At 43.1% G+C, this 19,160-nt stretch overlaps 1 long non-coding RNA gene and 1 other non-coding gene across 5 annotated transcripts; one reads left to right on the plus strand and one right to left on the minus strand.

The window, feature by feature from the left end:
- Positions 1–4,539: 4,539 nt before the first annotated feature.
- LOC128629784 (uncharacterized) lies at positions 4,540–8,584 on the plus strand. 4 transcript variants are annotated; one of them, XR_008394179.1, is made up of 8 exons: positions 4,540–4,557; positions 5,348–5,448; positions 5,575–5,629; positions 6,559–6,636; positions 6,756–6,859; positions 7,492–7,556; positions 7,640–7,819; positions 8,054–8,584. It is a non-coding gene; the product is annotated as an uncharacterized LOC128629784 (long non-coding RNA). The 4 variants fall into 4 exon arrangements; XR_008394182.1 differs by having other exon boundaries at positions 4,541–4,557; positions 6,559–6,642; positions 6,756–6,968; XR_008394181.1 differs by having other exon boundaries at positions 4,541–4,557; positions 6,559–6,642.
- Positions 8,585–11,508: 2,924 nt separating this feature from the next.
- trnav-cac (transfer RNA valine (anticodon CAC)) lies at positions 11,509–11,581 on the minus strand. Its single transcript has one exon. It is a non-coding gene; the product is annotated as a tRNA-Val (tRNA).
- Between the last annotated feature and the right edge of the window lie 7,579 nt (positions 11,582–19,160).

A 19,160-nucleotide genomic window follows, 5' to 3' on the forward strand; every position in this document is an offset into this window, starting at 1 on the left:
ACCCTCGTATGTAAATGCACTTGTTCTAATATGTTATCGTTCCTATAGTAGCCGATAATCAAGGATGGGGTTGTGTGACGTGTTACCATGACCACCTGTTATTGTTATAGGGGCGTGGTGGGTTAGTGGTTATCATGTTGACCTCGCTTCTCTGGAGTTGGGGATCGAATCGAGATTTAGTGCTTCAGTGCTGTGTTTTGTGATAAAAGCCTAGTTTATGGTTTCTGAGGCCCTCATTGTATCTGCATTATTATAACGTATTGTACTGGGGAGCTGTTTACCAAACAGTCAGTAAACCCTGCTGGAAGTGTCTTTTTTTTTTTCTTTTAACCCAAATCACTTTCTGTGCGAGGGTGGATTGAGTGTTTTCAGTCCCGTCTCGGGCTAAACCATCACAGCTCTATTAAAATTCTGTCATCAAGTCTGAACATTGGAACCCAGCTTCCTTTTTCTTCAAGAACACACTATATGGCTAAAAGTTTGTGGACACCTGACCATCACACCCGTACAGTATACGCTTGTTGAACATCCCCTTCCAGATGTATTTCCCCTTTGCTCTTACAATAGAGTCCACTCTTCTGGCCAGTAAAGTTCTTCTGCATGAACCGTAACACACTGTGTCTTCATGGAGCTGGGTTTGTGTACAGGGGTGTTGTGATGCTGGAACCGGTTTGGGTCTATTAGTTCCCGTGAAGGGAAATTGTAACGCTACAGCGTACAGAGATGTTCTATACAGCTGTGTGATTTCAGCTGTGTGGCAACAGTTCAGGGAAGAAGCACATGTGGGTGTTATGGTCAGGCGTCCATATACTTTTGGTTACATGGTGTATCATGTTTATGCTGTAATGAAGATTCAGTGAACTGCACGCTGGTGACTGATTTCAGCACGAAGGACACCAGCTGAGGCCTGAGTCACTATGAGAGCCTGACAGAAACAAGTCTCTCTCTCTCTCTCTCTCTCTCTCTCTCTCTCTCTCTCTCTCTCTCTCTCTCCATTTCTTTAAGCTTAGGAAAGAATTAACAGGTCTACAAATCGACACTCTAAACTGTCAACAACCCACCAAATTATCTGCATATGCGGATGATATCACAGTTTTAATTAGAGGTGATGTTAAGGTGGTAAAATACGCTCTGGAATGTTATGGAAAAGCTTCATCTGCAAAAGTCAACTGGCATAAGAGCGATGCCGTGTGGTCAAGCTGTCAAAAGTCCATCACTTCCTGGCATCATGGACTATCAAATATCAACAGATATTAACCCCTTTCGCCCCGACACTAGCGTTCATTCCACCGGCGGAATGGAAAACAACTTATCGGACATTTTCAATTAGTATAGATAATCTGCTCATGGTCACTGTTAACTGAATAAAATAATAGCAATGAGAAATACTGTTGATTAATTGATAAATATACAGCATAAAATATTTATTTTAAAATATCTTGAACAATAAAGAGTCCTAATTAAGAGTAGACTAACACAAAAATGATCCATATTAGGAAAAAGGCTGATAGCTTTCTAAGGAAGTAGTGATCTAAGGTTAAGGTCAAATTGATATTAAATGCAACCCATAGTAATTAAACATTATTTCATTTCTCATTTTATTTATATTTTATGAAGTTATTATAATATCTATTTTTTTATATATTAAATGATTTATTTATAACTAAGCACATTTTCTGTCTTTACATTTTAGTAGTTTTATTTTTGTTTCAGTTTTAGATCGGTTCCCCAGTACAGTGTCCATGTATGCTGATAATATTGTGTTTTGGGGGGATAAATCAAAACATAGAAACTGGAGTTGACTTTTCTAGTGATATCTGGCAACCGTGAGTTTAAATGGAGTGAATTAGCGTTAGTGAAGGAGAGCTGCAGTGCACTGTATGTTTACAGACGGAACAGTTCTACTCTTGATTGTGATTGGTGAGGAATTATTTAATAAAGAAGTTTGATTTGAACCCACCTTGTAATGTTATTATTAATTTACTCCGCCCGAAGCCGCTGTGTCTACACGAGCAGGTGAAAGTTCAGGTCATTTTGCGGGATCAATAAAAGATGGCGGTTGTGAGATCGGAGAGTTGAGAGAAGCAGATGATGTAGAGTTACTCACTTCATCATAATGGCTTCTTTGCAGTATTTCCACACTTGTACAGTGGACTGAGGAGATGAAAATCAGTGTGAAAGTAACTGTTGCGCGGTGTAGATGTATTTTGGACAACCTGTAGTTTTTATTCCGATTGTATTATACAACTCCGAACAGGTCACTCACACCGGTGTGAATAAATATTTATTCACAGTCACACAAAGTACTTTTCAGTCACAATGCGAGTGAAATGGTTGCACCATAGAGCCCTGAGTTTATCTGCAAAGTTTTTTTTTCCCACTCAGCGTGATTAGGTTTAATGTCCCCGACAACCTCTGAAGTGCTATTTAGCATCGTGCTAATTTCATGATTTCCCCTTGCTCTGGAGCTCGAAGCGAAGCTAGCAACTCGAGGGCTGAAATGCTAATTCCGTTTCGGGGTTTTGGCACTACAAAATGATGTCATCCCTGCTCCACTCTATGGTGATTGGCTGTAGTGTAGGAGCTGCTTGATTTGATCTGCAGTGGAGTTTTCTGTGAGCGGAGGACGGAATTTAAATGTCAATATCGCAGTCGATCATGTTCATTTAATCGTGGACAGTCAAAATCGTAATCGCAATCAATATTCGATTAATTGTGCAGCCCTAATCTGCACTAAAGAAGTTTTGGGAGCAAGCAGTTCACATTTTCAACTATGAAGTCTGCAGGACAGACAAGTGCTACAGTGCATTTACAATAGCTCTCAGTATAGCTCTAGTGTCTAAACCAGACACTAGAGAGGGACATTAGCTGAGAGACATGAGGTCATTTCCAGTAAGGGAACACAGTGAGTATCGATACTCCCTGGTTTTTGTGGTGCGTTGTGGGGATTTTTTAGGGAGTGAACGTTCCAGTGCACTGGAAGGATTTTGCAATTGAGACAACACTTAAAATGGCTGACTCCCTGGTCTCTTGAGCCCATACCCTAAACTCAACAGGAAGTCAGCATTTTGATTTTTCTCTTAATTTTTTCCTCCGTTTTTTGCCATTTTCAGGCCTCGTACTATAACGTACTCCTCCTGGAGCTTTCATCAGATCGGCATCACGTTCGGTCAGTCTCATCTACAGGCATTGACGATGCTAAATTGCGAAGCTTTTGAATTTTTGCTGCTCGCCGTGGGCGTGGCGCTCTCACAAATTTAGAAGTTTCACCATGAAAAAGGAAGTTGTTATAACTCAAACATAGAATGTCCAATCCTGGGATGTCACGATACCAAAAATCTAGTAGTCGATACCAGCAAAAATACACGATACTCGATACCACTTTGTGTATAAATAAATAATACTTTTAAATCCTTTATTTAAACATGAGCATTATAAAAAACAGTCACATAATATAAAAAAAGCAATTACAAAATAGATATATAATAAATATGTAGGCATAAAATGTTTTTTCTTCGAGATGTTCTGAAATGAGGTCTGGTTTCGGTGTATAGTTTGGGGATCTCTGTATACATGAAGTAATTTTTGCCTGGTACCTGGGGTTGAACTGCTGAAGCAGAGGGAGGGGGAGAGGGAGAGGGAGGGAGGAGCAATCACATTTTAGCCCAGAACCTTTAGCTTGCCCTTGCCAGGAGGTTCAGACTTGGCTTTCAACAAGATAAAGAGCCAAGCATACTTCCAAATGAACACACAAATGCTTCAAGAAACTCAAAATCAGTGTTTTACAATGAGCTTAAAATGTCCTCCATGGTGCCATGGACCAGGACCCCTCGGTCTGCAGCATTACAGGAAAATTTCAGGTTAGACATTACGGGAAGAGTCTCGGTGCTGTTATTGTCTCTGGGGCAGACATCAGTTAACATTGTGACCCCTTCCCTGGAGAGAACAGCATTACAATTCTGAAAACAGTTTTTATAAATAATAATTCACTACTTAAAGCATGTACCCGAGCTCCTGCTACGCAGTAACTAAAACTGTCTGCAACTCACGTGTTACTTCATTCTTTAGTTCCTTCTCTTAAGTGTAGAGCCTCTGTCAGATTGTGTGATTGATAAAGAAAAGCACATAAATGACAAAATACCAGTTTGAGTGCCTAGTGGTCTAATGAGGAAATGCTCTTTGGAAGCTCAATATATGCACTTATCCGTTTGCATTTTGATTCGGCTGTTAGTGCTGAGGATGTCCTTAAGGTGATGTGCTGCTTTTGGCAGATTTAGTAATTCTCTTTAGTCACATGAGCACTAATGGTTTTTCTAAATTTTGATGTAGTTTATTTTGGATACAGGCAGAGGAAGCTCAGCAAAAGCGTAAGAGACAGAATGGAGAGGACCCAGGTAATCTATTTCTTCAGTGATTGTAGTCATATCTGAAAATGATTGGTCAGTTGAATGCAGATTGCTGAAGTGTGAGTGTCTGTGTGTGTCGTAGCCCTGCCTCCATTCTGCCCACTGTTTGGCAGAATGTTTCCCAAGCTGGCTTTCCTCACCTCTGTGCCAGGTTAGAGCATATTCTACTTGGAGCACGAACAACTTAACAGTAGATGGTGATCTGTGTTATATTGTCATTTGTGTGTGTTTATTAACCCTCGTTCTTACAAATGAGTAATAACGTGTTTGTCAGTATGAATGTTCTTTTGGGATGTTTTTATTGAGTGTGCTGTCAGGCACAGTTGTGTGGGAGTCAATAATGGGGCTGTCAGAGTAATTCACTGCAGCCAAGAGCGTTAGATTTATGTAGGGATTTATTTTGGGGTTTTTTTGGGTTTGAACACAATTTTTAAAAAGTGCTTAAATTTAATCCTAACAGGCTAACAGGTTTCTATACAGGCTGCAGTACACATGTTTTTTATTTACTATTTGTTTTTTTTTATACTGTTTCAGTATTTAGTAGACTGTTTTGTGAATAGCAATGGTTTTGTGTCTGAGTTGTCAAGTTTTGAGTTTTGCCAAAACTTACTGCTTATTAGAGATGCCGAGCAAAGGTGCTTCAAAGTATTGAGCAAAGGCTGTGAATACTTATAAACGTGCTTTTTTTTGTTTTTTTTATTTTTCATAAATTTCATACTCATTAAAAGATTTCAAACAAACTTCTTTCATGTTGTCATTATGGTGTATTGTTTGTAGAATTTTGAGGAAAATAATGAATTTAATCCATGTGGGAATACGGCTGTAACTTAACAATGGAGAAAAAGTGAAGCGCTGCGAATACTTTCCGGATGCACTGTATATAGTATATTGTATGTGGTGAAACTGATCTTGTTCTTTCCCTGTCCCCTATCTATCTGTAGGTCCTGGGGAATGGGAAGTGCTGTGTGCATATGTGTCTGCCTCCTAATCTGCTCCAGCTCTATTATAATCACCAGGAGCTTCTGGATCCCCTGCTTCAGGGGTAAGAAAGTTCATAAGTGAGCCGAGAAATGACAGGTTTTCTGTGAATGCTGATGATGCCATATCATGTGTACACATCATTGATTGTTTTGTAATGGGTTGAGTGTGTTGTCCATTTGTCCTGCAGGTGGTGCTCACATCCAGGCATGCAACAATGTCTCCAGTCACCTGAAACCCTTAAGGTGATCATTCTTTGTTCTTATCTATAGCCTTCTGAACTTTGCTTTGAAATGGTGGTTTTAACCCTCTTACCCCGTAAGGCCGATATAGCGGATTTACAGTGTAAACGTTATCCCCGTGAGGCCGGTGTACTGGCATTGCTCTGCTATGATTCTTTACTTATTTAATTATTATTTTTTGACCCGGAAGGTTGAAGTCATGACGTCACGACGTGATTACATTACACTGTCATTACAATGAAGATGATCCAAGCGTGAATATTGCCGTAATAGTAGAAGTTAACTAAAAATGCCAAAGTGAACACAGGTACATCTAAAACGTGGGGGAAAAAACATACACAGTTACACAGGCGAGAGCGAGGATTCTAGATAGTGACAACAGTGAAAGTTCAGGTGATGTTGAAACCGAAACTGATAGTGATGCAAACTCATGATTCAGACCCTGATCCGTCTTCATCTTCAGCATCAACCAGTGCGACTGACACTGCAGGTGTCTGGAGTCATAACCTGACCATTTCTGTGCATTCGTGAAAACACTACCTGCTGCTCTGATTATCAGCAGAAACATGACTTTTGGGGCTAAAATGCATTTATTCAAAGGCATTGACCACGCTGACGCTTGTATGGTATTTCTAAAAGATTAGAAGGATTTTAGTGAGCATTTCTCTCTAGTTAAGAATTGTGCTCTAAGTGGAGTAAAAACACTGAACTGCTTCATTTTCAAAGTAATATTACACAAATACATTAAGTTTTTTCAAGGCCTAAAAATGTTCAAATTAAATTGTTGATTTTGACCCAGGAACTCAGGGTTGGCGTGCTGTTTCTCTGGGGAATATAGGGTTATGGTACATAATACTGTGGGAACTTAGGTGTAAGAGGGTTAAGACAGAATGGTTTCAGTTTTTTTTTTTTTGGTTTTTGTGTGTCTGTAGTTTTCCTTGGGAATCCAATAAGCTAATTGATGTGCCAGAGGATTACTGTGCACTGATCAACCAGGCTTTCAGCTTCACGTGAGTGTGTGTACTCTGAGTTGCATTCATTTATACCCAGCATCTGCTTAATAGAATAGAATTCTGGTGGACATCTCTAGTTATTGCTTTTGTGTTTATAACCTCCATTGTTTTTGCAGCTGTCCTAAGTCAGATGGAGTTAAGTCTTGAGCTCAAACTCTGTGCTTGGTGTGTGGCACGATGCTGTCTTCTCAGAGCAGCTGCTGCCAGACTGAGCTGGAGGGTGAGGACGTTGAAGCGTGTACTGCACACACCTTTGTTTGCTGAGCTGGTGTTAGCATCTTCCTCAGGAAGATGGAAGACACATCTGTGTTGATTGCCATGTCTTATAGGTGCATTGCCTGTTTATATCAGGGCTGGGCATTGGTGTGAATTAGTCAGCAATAATCCCTCACACATGGGTTACTCATTTTGGGAAGGAAGCTGTAAAGCTACTAAATAAGAAAAATAACAGCAGCTTGCTAAAAATACTCCGAATAACACTTTAATTTGAAGTCCCATAATAAACTATTTATAAGCAAGGAATACAGTTTATTATTGAAAGAGGACGTAATAATCAATTAACTGGTCAAATATTAATACATAACAGGCATCTTCCAAAATGTTTAAAAAACTTTTCATTTATTAACACATGACTTCTTATACTAGTGGGCCTCCACCCTGTCCTAGAAACACTCCATCCTACACAGTTTCAAGCTTCCTTTCCCCCCAACACTCAACATCTCAGTAATCCAGCAATAGGCCTGGAGTTGAGACATTCCTGCTGAATTAACATTTATGGTTGTGAATATACAGCATTTGTAGGCATTCTCAAGTCCTGGCTTGCAGTACATGAGCCTCTGCTGTCTTTTACAGGGTGAGGGAGAATCAGGTTCTTTTCCTGTACCTCGATGACTATGGAGAACTGTCCAAGGGCTCAGGTGAGAACTCAAACAAGATACTCAACGTGTCTTGTAAAATTTGTGTTTAAACCACTGTTTATATCATTCTCTTTCCCTCCCAGATGGAGGAATGCGCTACAGAAAGATTCAGAAGCTCTGGCGCCAGCACAGCATCACCGAGGAGATGGGTCATGCACAGGAAGCTAATCAGACTCTGGAGGACATTGACTGGGAGATCCTGGATTTTCTTGGCTAATGCCAAATCTAAACTAACCAGGGATCTGCACATTTACCTAGAAATGGTGCGTAATCTTGAACATCAATTAATGAAAATGTTGAACATTTCCTTTTTTTGTTTTTACATTTCAAAATTCTAAAAACTTGTTTATTTCTAATTTTAAATAAAATACAAATTCTTAATCAAAATAGACAAATGTCATATTCTGAGATATTTCTAAAAGAAGTTCAGTGATCCGTAACTAATGGATGCTGTAATGTACAACTGTTCTGAGCACATTTTCTGTTTTCACTTGCAGCCTACAGCCAAAATCCCCAGTACTGACTGAACGCATCAAATGCTGAGTTTACTTTTACAGTCTTGAATTAACACCTCTGCTAACTGCGTCATCACCTACAGTGCTGAACTGACAGTTTACTTAACAGCCATAATGCTCACTGTTTACAATACGAATTAAAGATTATGTAAACCCTGGAATTGTGAATTAAGCACACCTTTTGGTTAAAAGATGGGAAAAAAAGAATTGGTTTATCACTCGTTGGTTTTGTAAATAAGGCTTGGTGAAAATTAGGTTTAAGCTCTGTTTGTGCCACAGGCTATATACCCTTCCTCTAATTTGTTTTCAATGGATGTGTACTGTTTTACAATCTAAGGGCTTTGTTTGCATCTATAATGATTACACGGATAAGACATGTTTACTGTTTGTCACTTTCCTTTTTCTCTCTCTCCTTTTTGGATATACCAGTTAAATATGTCACAGTTTAGTCAACTGTAACTCTTTTGTTCCTGGTTGTTTGGAATCAGTTAATAAACTGTTTTTAATATTGTATTTTGTTCATTAGATTCTAACTGGGATTGTGAGACATTTTTGCTGCGTTTGTTTCTTTAGTTTGGAGATTCCCCTTATGTCTCTCTTAATCACACACGGACAAAAACCAAATGTCAGAAATGTTTTACTAATTATTGACCAGCATGCAGGGATGCAAGGAATAAGTTGTTAGACATAACTTCAGTAAGCACTCATGCTGAATGAATAAACACAAACACGCGCATCACCGGAAAGCCTCGACCATTACAGCTCTGAGACAAACACGGAAGAAACTAAAACTCCCGCTAAAGCGCTACACCAATTAAATAGCAGCTCGTCCAGGAGCTCCACCAATTAGAGCGTAGCTGCGTTTGTTCGCGAGTTCCGTCTGGAGGTGAAAAGCAACCTTAATGCTCATTACTGCCCCCAAGCGTCACTGCAGTTACTCAACACTCCCACACATTACAGCAGGGGTGTAAAAGATTTTAATGACTTTTTTTTTTTTGCAGTAACCTTGGCACCATTTTCAGATCCTTGATGTCAGCTCATCAAGGAATGTTACAAGGAGAGCTGTATTATATGATCTAAGACTAGGTCTGCATCCCACCACACTATTTCCAATATAGATCCACACATGGAGCAGTGTTTAGATTTTGTGCTGATATAAACTGGAATCAGCTCCCAGTCAATGTTAAATGTGCCACAGATGAAAATATCTTTAAATCTAGATCAAATAAAAATTTTTCATGTGCCTACACATAATCTAGGCTTGCACTTTATGTTCATATTGCACTATATTCTTTGCACTATGATTTGTGAATTGTATTTGATTTCATTTAGACCTTTAAGGAGTATTACTAATTTTTTTAATTTCACACTCCTTTCAGTCTAACTTCGCATTTGCTTCACTCTCGGTTTACACTCACATCACTTTCGCTTCTCTTTTGTTGCTGTCAGATCCTAATGTGACTGAGATCAGTCTAATTAAGTGTCTAATTAAAGTCAGAATGATTTCCCCCTTTTCCAAAAAAATGAAAAGTCAAACATACTTGTTTAATCAGCTTTAAAAAACAGTTTCGCCCCAGAGGGCAGGGCATTTCCCACAAACTGAAACTGACTTTTCACCAAAGAGCTGCTGCTTCTCATCCTTCTGCTACTAAAAGAAAGCAGTTTTTAGTGTGAAATATGAGCTCATTAGGTTTAAAACCATCCTGATAACAAAAACATCTCAGAATGAGAATCCCACTCAATGACAAACCAGCGGAAAGCATCGAGTGATCAACTTTACACCAAACATAATGGAGAGTTTCATATTTTCAATATCAAACATTTAAATATTTGGATATTTTAACATTTTGAAAGGTTGTATTTTGTCTCTTCATTATTAAACAAACATACATTGTGTTTCAAACATATGCAGTTTGGTATCTTATTCACTGCATGACTTTTTATTACGTAATAGTAAATTCATGATCTTGTTTTTGGTTTAGAAGTTTCCAAATTCTGATGACACCCTGGCAACTCTGCTGTTCAACCGATCTTCTCCCTCTTTCTTGTTCATGTTTTTTGCCTGGTGATTTGGATGTGTTTGCCACCTACACCTACGTGCAACTGGCCTTTGCATGTGAGGCAAACAGGATAACCACTACACTACAGAAACCACAACAGGGCAGCCCTTTGGCTGTTGACCATGGTCTTCTGATGAGAAGAGCACATACTTAAACTTTTGTTCACCACGGATACATGGATTGTAACTTGAAGGTTCAAGTGCTACTTTGTGGTAGTTGGCACAAAAGGAAGCAATCATCTACCTGAAAATAAATTGGTCAACTGAATGTGCCATAGTCTTCTCTGTAGGCCTCTTAGATCTCTTTCTACTTCCCACTTGAATTCTTAGTGCTCTCTTTGCTGTTTGTAAACACATCATTATGCAACAGGGCACGTTTGACCCGTGAACAGGGGCGAAACCCTGAGAACATGCGTCTCTCCGTGTCTGTCTCTTGTTCGCGACAACCTAGCATGCAAACTGTGATGAGAGGTGTACATTTTCCGCGATCAGCCATCTATATAGTCAATGTTTTATATTTAATAAGCAAATATGTCAATATGCTGATTGGTCTTAAGCAGCGTTGTCCAATCTTCAGTGTTTCGTTCGAATCTAGCAGGAGCCACACCTGATTCCAGTTGTTGGCTCCGCTAATCTTGGCTTTCAATAGACTAAAGTGTGGCTTCTGCTTGGTTAGAATGACAACCTGCAACCACACTGGCCCATTCTGGATAAAACAGGACAACCCTGATCTAAAGCAAATAACCACTGAGGTAAGTGCCACTTTGTGAGTTCTGAATACGTCATGCCGACTCGACGTCACTCGATGAACAGGGAAGGAACCGGGAGATGAGAAGACTTCCCACGGTTGAGGAATGGCAATTTCAGGTTGAGGGTGCGTTTGCTTTGCGTTTTCCCGCTTGGAGGTGGGGAATTACAAGTTGCAACCTCGCGTCAAGCGCATCAGTACTCTTGTCTTCTTGATGAAGTAAAGAGCCAGGCTTACACATTCAGTGGAAAAGCAGAGACTGCCCGTGATTTTGCAAGCAGCTGTTATCTGCCTTGCTACAAAAGCTCAATGGAAGGGAAACCGCTCCCAGCCTTTTTCGGGCGCAGACCTCTTGAAGACCTCTCGAGGTGAACTCGGCGAGCAGTACTTTACGGCAAATTTTCCAGTCACGCACAGAGTCTTGTTGAGCAACGAAAGAGCCAGGCTTCCACTTTCTGGGGAAAACCAGAGACTCCCTTTCATTTGGTAAGCAAATATTAACTGCTTTGCTACAAAAGAAGGAAATCTCCTCTGTAAAGGAGGTCTCGCTTTCTGGCTGTTCCTAGAGGACCTGATCCTACAGTGATGACAACCGCTCAGTCATTAAAGCAAAGTTCAGAATTTCTAGCTTGTTTCTGCCCGGTCTCGAACCAGGGACCTTTTGCGTGTGAGGCAAACGTGATAACCACTACACTACAGAAACCACGGTGCCATGGCACTTTGGCTGTTGCCTATGGTCTTCTGATGAGAAGCGCACATACGTACACTTTGTTCACCAGAGCTGAATGGTGCAGCGTGGCATTGGTGGTATAGTGGTGAGCATAGCTCCAGTCCAAGCAGTTGACCCGCCTTCAATTCTTGGCCCATCCACGGGTTGTAGCTTGGGGCTTCTCCAGGTACTTTATGGTAGTTGGCACAAAAGGAAGGAATCACCTACCTGAGAATGAGTTGGTCAACAGAATGTGCCATAGGCTTCTCTGCAGGCCTCCTACGACTCTTTCTGCTTCCCACTTGAGTTCTTAGTGCTCTCTTTGCTGTTTGTAAACACGTCAGCATGCAACAGGGCACGTTTGACCCGTGAACAGGGGCGAAAAGGTGAGAACATGCGGTCTCTCCGTGTCTGTCTCTTGTTAGCGACAAGCTAGCATGCAAACTGTGATGAGAGGTGTCCATTTTCCGCGATCAGCCATCTATATAGTCAATGTTTTATATTTAATAAGCAAATATGTCTATATGCTGATTGGTCTTAAGCAGCGTTGTCCAATCTTCAGCTTTTGGTTCCAATCTAGCAGGAGCCACACCTGATTCCAATTGTTGGCTCCGCTGATCTTGGCTTTCAATAGACTAAAGTGTGGCTTCTGCTTGGTTAGAATGACAACCTGCAACCACACTGGCCCATTCTGGAGAAGACTGGACAGCCCTGATCTAAAGCAAATAACCACTGAGGTAAGTGCCACTTTGTGAGTTCTGAATCCGTCATGCCGGCTCGACGTCACTCGATGAACAGGGAAGGAACCGGGAGATGAGAAGACTTCCCACGGTTGAGGAATGGCAATTTCAGGTTGAGGGTGCGTTTGCTTTGCGTTTTCCCGCTTGGAGGTGGGGAATTACAAGTCGCAACCTCGCGTCAAGCGCATCATTACTCTTGTCTTCTTGATGAAGTAAAGAGCCAGGCTTCCACATTCAGTGGAAAAGCAGAGACTGCCGGTGATTTTGCAAGCAGCTGTTATCTGCCTTGCTACAAAAGCTCAATGGAAGGGAAACCGCTCCCAGCCTTTTTCGGTCGCAGACCGATTGCAGACCTCTCGAGGTGAACTCGGCGAGCAGTACTTTACGGCAAATTTTCCAGTCACGCACAGAGTCTTGTTGAGCAACGAAAGAGCCAGGCTTCCACTTTCTGGGAAAAACCAGAGACTCCCTTTCATTTGGTAAGCAAATATTAACTGCTTTGCTACAAAAGAAGGAAATCTCCTCTGTAAAGGAGGTCTCGCTTTCTGGCTGTTCCTAGAGGACCTGATCCTACAGTGATGACAACCGCTCAGTCATTAAAGCAAAGTTCAGAATTTCTAGCTTGTTTCTGCCTGGTCTCGAACCAGGGACCTTTTGCGTGTGAAGCAAACGTGATAACCTCTACACTACAGAAACCATGGCGCCATGGCACTTTGGCTGTTGCCTATGGTCTTCTGATGAGAAGCGCACATACGTACACTTTGTTCACCAGAGCTGAATGGTGCAGCGTGGCATTGGTGGTATAGTGGTGAGCATAGCTCCAGTCCAAGCAGTTGACCTGGCTTCAATTCTTGGCCCATCCACGGGTTGTAGCTTGGGGCTTCTCCAGGTACTTTATGGTAGTTGGCACAAAAGGAAGGAATCACCTACCTGAGAATGAGTTGGTCAACAGAATTTGCCATAGGCTTCTCTGCAGGCCTCCTACGACTCTTTCTGCTTCCCACTTGAGTTCTTAGTGCTCTCTTTGCTGTTTGTAAACACGTCAGCATGCAACAGGGCACGTTTGACCCGTGAACAGGGGCGAAAAGGTGAGAACATGCGGTCTCTCCGTGTCTGTCTCTTGTCAGCGACAAGCTAGCATGCAAACTGTGATGAGAGGTGTACATTTTCCGCGATCAGCCATCTATATAGTCAATGTTTTATATTTTATAAGCAAATATGTCTATATGCTGATTGGTCTTAAGCAGCGTTGTCCAATCTTCAGCTTTTGGTTCCAATCTAGCAGGAGCCACACCTGATTCCAATTGATGGCTCCGCTGATCTTGGCTTTCAATAGACTAAAGTGTGGCTTCTGCTTGGTTAGAATGACAACCTGCAACCACACTGGCCCATTCGGGATAAGACTGGACAGCCCTGATCTAAAGCAAATAACCACCGAGGTAAGTGCCACTTTGTGAGTTCTGAATCCGTCATGCCGGCTCGACGTCACTCGATGAACAGGGAAGGAACCGGGAGATGAGAAGACTTCCCACGGTTGAGGAATGGCAATTTCAGGTTGAGGGTGCGTTTGCTTTGCGTTTTCCCGCTTGGAGGTGGGGAATTACAAGTTGCAACCTCGAGTCAAGCGCATCATTACTCTTGTCTTCTTGATGAAGTAAAGAGCCCGGCTTCCACATTCAGTGGAAAAGCAGAGACTGCCTGTGATTTTGCAAGCAGCTGTTATCTGCCTTGCTACAAAAGCTCAATGGAAGGGAAACCGCTCCCAGTTGACCCGGCTTCAATTCTTGGCCCATCCACGGGTTGTAGCTTGGGGCTTCTCCAGGTACTTTATGGTAGTTGGCACAAAAGGAAGGAATCACCTACCTGAGAATGAGTTGGTCAACAGAATTTGCCATAGGCTTCTCTGCAGGCCTCCTACGACTCTTTCTGCTTCCCACTTGAGTTCTTAGTGCTCTCTTTGCTGTTTGTAAACACGTCAGCATGCAACAGGGCACGTTTGACCCGTGAACAGGGCCGAAAAGGTGAGAACATGCGGTCTCTCCGTGTCTGTCTCTTGTCAGCGACAAGCTAGCATGCAAACTGTGATGAGAGGTGTACATTTTCCGCGATCAGCCATCTATATAGTCAATGTTTTATATTTTATAAGCAAATATGTCTATATGCTGATTGGTCTTAAGCAGCGTTGTCCAATCTTCAGCTTTTGGTTCCAATCTAGCAGGAGCCACACCTGATTCCAATTGATGGCTCCGCTGATCTTGGCTTTCAATAGACTAAAGTGTGGCTTCTGCTTGGTTAGAATGACAACCTGCAACCACACTGGCCCATTCGGGATAAGACTGGACAGCCCTGATCTAAAGCAAATAACCACCGAGGTAAGTGCCACTTTGTGAGTTCTGAATCCGTCATGCCGGCTCGACGTCACTCGATGAACAGGGAAGGAACCGGGAGATGAGAAGACTTCCCACGGTTGAGGAATGGCAATTTCAGGTTGAGGGTGCGTTTGCTTTGCGTTTTCCCGCTTGGAGGTGGGGAATTACAAGTCGCAACCTCGAGTCAAGCGCATCATTACTCTTGTCTTCTTGATGAAGTAAAGAGCCCGGCTTCCACATTCAGTGGAAAAGCAGAGACTGCCTGTGATTTTGCAAGCAGCTGTTATCTGCCTTGCTACAAAAGCTCAATGGAAGGGAAACCGCTCCCAGTTGACCCGGCTTCAATTCTTGGCCCATCCACGGGTTGTAGCTTGGGGCTTCTCCAGGTACTTTATGGTAGTTGGCACAAAAGGAAGGAATCACCTACCTGAGAATGAGTTGGTCAACAGAATTTGCCATAGGCTTCTCTGCAGGCCTCCTACGACTCTTTCTGCTTCCCACTTGAGTTCTTAGTGCTCTCTTTGCTGTTTGTAAACACGTCAGCATGCAACAGGGCACGTTTGACCCGTGAACAGGGGCGAAAAGGTGAGAACATGCGGTCTCTCCGTGTCTGTCTCTTGTCAGCGACAAGCTAGCATGCAAACTGTGATGAGAGGTGTACATTTTCCGCGATCAGCCATCTATATAGTCAATGTTTTATATTTTATAAGCAAATATGTCTATATGCTGATTGGTCTTAAGCAGCGTTGTCCAATCTTCAGCTTTTGGTTCCAATCTAGCAGGAGCCACACCTGATTCCAATTGATGGCTCCGCTGATCTTGGCTTTCAATAGACTAAAGTGTGGCTTCTGCTTGGTTAGAATGACAACCTGCAACCACACTGGCCCATTCGGGATAAGACTGGACAGCCCTGATCTAAAGCAAATAACCACCGAGGTAAGTGCCACTTTGTGAGTTCTGAATCCGTCATGCCGGCTCGACGTCACTCGATGAACAGGGAAGGAACCGGGAGATGAGAAGACTTCCCACGGTTGAGGAATGGCAATTTCAGGTTGAGGGTGCGTTTGCTTTGCGTTTTCCCGCTTGGAGGTGGGGAATTACAAGTTGCAACCTCGAGTCAAGCGCATCATTACTCTTGTCTTCTTGATGAAGTAAAGAGCCCGGCTTCCACATTCAGTGGAAAAGCAGAGACTGCCTGTGATTTTGCAAGCAGCTGTTATCTGCCTTGCTACAAAAGCTCAATGGAAGGGAAACCGCTCCCAGTTGACCTGGCTTCAATTCTTGGCCCATCCACGGGTTGTAGCTTGGGGCTTCTCCAGGTACTTTATGGTAGTTGGCACAAAAGGAAGGAATCACCTACCTGAGAATGAGTTGGTCAACAGAATTTGCCATAGGCTTCTCTGCAGGCCTCCTACGACTCTTTCTGCTTCCCACTTGAGTTCTTAGTGCTCTCTTTGCTGTTTGTAAACACGTCAGCATGCAACAGGGCACGTTTGACCCGTGAACAGGGGCGAAAAGGTGAGAACATGCGGTCTCTCCGTGTCTGTCTCTTGTCAGCGACAAGCTAGCATGCAAACTGTGATGAGAGGTGTACATTTTCCGCGATCAGCCATCTATATAGTCAATGTTTTATATTTTATAAGCAAATATGTCTATATGCTGATTGGTCTTAAGCAGCGTTGTCCAATCTTCAGCTTTTGGTTCCAATCTAGCAGGAGCCACACCTGATTCCAATTGATGGCTCCGCTGATCTTGGCTTTCAATAGACTAAAGTGTGGCTTCTGCTTGGTTAGAATGACAACCTGCAACCACACTGGCCCATTCGGGATAAGACTGGACAGCCCTGATCTAAAGCAAATAACCACCGAGGTAAGTGCCACTTTGTGAGTTCTGAATCCGTCATGCCGGCTCGACGTCACTCGATGAACAGGGAAGGAACCGGGAGATGAGAAGACTTCCCACGGTTGAGGAATGGCAATTTCAGGTTGAGGGTGCGTTTGCTTTGCGTTTTCCCGCTTGGAGGTGGGGAATTACAAGTCGCAACCTCGAGTCAAGCGCATCATTACTCTTGTCTTCTTGATGAAGTAAAGAGCCCGGCTTCCACATTCAGTGGAAAAGCAGAGACTGCCTGTGATTTTGCAAGCAGCTGTTATCTGCCTTGCTACAAAAGCTCAATGGAAGGGAAACCGCTCCCAGTTGACCTGGCTTCAATTCTTGGCCCATCCACGGGTTGTAGCTTGGGGCTTCTCCAGGTACTTTATGGTAGTTGGCACAAAAGGAAGGAATCACCTACCTGAGAATGAGTTGGTCAACAGAATTTGCCATAGGCTTCTCTGCAGGCCTCCTACGACTCTTTCTGCTTCCCACTTGAGTTCTTAGTGCTCTCTTTGCTGTTTGTAAACACGTCAGCATGCAACAGGGCACGTTTGACCCGTGAACAGGGCCGAAAAGGTGAGAACATGCGGTCTCTCCGTGTCTGTCTCTTGTCAGCGACAAGCTAGCATGCAAACTGTGATGAGAGGTGTACATTTTCCGCGATCAGCCATCTATATAGTCAATGTTTTATATTTTATAAGCAAATATGTCTATATGCTGATTGGTCTTAAGCAGCGTTGTCCAATCTTCAGCTTTTGGTTCCAATCTAGCAGGAGCCACACCTGATTCCAATTGATGGCTCCGCTGATCTTGGCTTTCAATAGACTAAAGTGTGGCTTCTGCTTGGTTAGAATGACAACCTGCAACCACACTGGCCCATTCGGGATAAGACTGGACAGCCCTGATCTAAAGCAAATAACCACCGAGGTAAGTGCCACTTTGTGAGTTCTGAATCCGTCATGCCGGCTCGACGTCACTCGATGAACAGGGAAGGAACCGGGAGATGAGAAGACTTCCCACGGTTGAGGAATGGCAATTTCAGGTTGAGGGTGCGTTTGCTTTGCGTTTTCCCGCTTGGAGGTGGGGAATTACAAGTTGCAACCTCGTGTCAAGCGCATCAGTACTCTTGTCTTCTTGATGAAGTAAAGAGCCAGGCTTCCACATTCAGTGGAAAAGCAGAGACTGCCTGTGATTTTGCAAGCAGCTGTTATCTGCCTTGCTACAAAAGCTCAGTGGAAGGGAAACCGCTCCCAGTTGACCTGGGTTCGATTCCCGGCCAATGCACCGATTGTAACTTGGAGCGTCTCGTGGTATTTCATGGTAGTTGGCGGATAAGGAAGGAATCACCTACCTGAGAATGAGTTGGTCAACAGAATGTGCCATAGGCTTCTCTGCAGGCCTCCTACGACTCTTTCTGCTTCCCACTTGAGTTTTAGTGCTCTCTTTGCTGTTTGTAAACACGTCAGCATGCAACAGGGCACGTTTGACCCGTGAACAGGGGCGAAAAGGTGAGAACATGCGGTCTCTCCGTGTCTGTCTCTTGTTAGCGACAAGCTAGCATGCAAACTGTGATGAGAGGTGTCCATTTTCCGCGATCAGCCATCTATATAGTCAATGTTTTATATTTAATAAGCAAATATGTCTATATGCTGATTGGTCTTAAGCAGCGTTGTCCAATCTTCAGCTTTTGGTTCCAATCTAGCAGGAGCCACACCTGATTCCAATTGTTGGCTCCGCTGATCTTGGCTTTCAATAGACTAAAGTCTGGCTTCTGCTTGGTTAGAATGACAACCTGCAACCACACTGGCCCATTCTGGATAAGACTGGACAACCCTGATCTAAAGCAAATAACCACTGAGGTAAGTGCCACTTTGTGAGTTCTGAATCCGTCATGCCGGCTCGACGTCACTCGATGAACAGGGAAGGAACCGGGAGATGAGAAGACTTCCCACGGTTGACGAATGGCAATTTCAGGTTGAGGGTGCGTTTGCTTTGCGTTTTCCCGCTTGGAGGTGGGGAATTACAAGTCGCAACCTCGTGTCAAGCGCATCAGTACTCTTGTCTTCTTGATGAAGGAAAGAGCCAGGCTTCCACATTCAGTGGAAAAGCAGAGACTGCCGGTGATTTTGCAAGCAGCTGTTATCTGCCTTGCTACAAAAGCTCAATGGAAGGGAAACCGCTCCCAGTTGACCCGGCTTCAATTCTTGGCCCGTCCACGGGTTGTAGCTTGGAGCTTCTCCAGGTACTTTATGGTAGTTGGCACAAAAGGAAGGAATCACCTACCTGAGAATGAGCTGGTCAACAGAATGTGCCATAGGCTTCTCTGCAGGCCTCCTACGACTCTTTCTGCTTCCCACTTGAGTTCTTAGTGCTCTCTTTGCTGTTTGTAAACACGTCAGCATGCAACAGGGCACGTTTGACCCGTGAACAGGGGCGAAAAGGTGAGAACATGCGGTCTCTCCGTGTCTGTCTCTTGTTAGCGACAAGCTAGCATGCAAACTGTGATGAGAGGTGTCCATTTTCCGCGATCAGCCATCTATATAGTCAATGTTTTATATTTAATAAGCAAATATGTCTATATGCTGATTG

The sequence above is a fragment of the Ictalurus punctatus genome, unplaced genomic scaffold, assembly GCF_001660625.3.
Source record: "Ictalurus punctatus breed USDA103 unplaced genomic scaffold, Coco_2.0 Super-Scaffold_100, whole genome shotgun sequence".
Classification (NCBI taxonomy): Eukaryota; Metazoa; Chordata; class Actinopteri; order Siluriformes; family Ictaluridae; genus Ictalurus; species Ictalurus punctatus.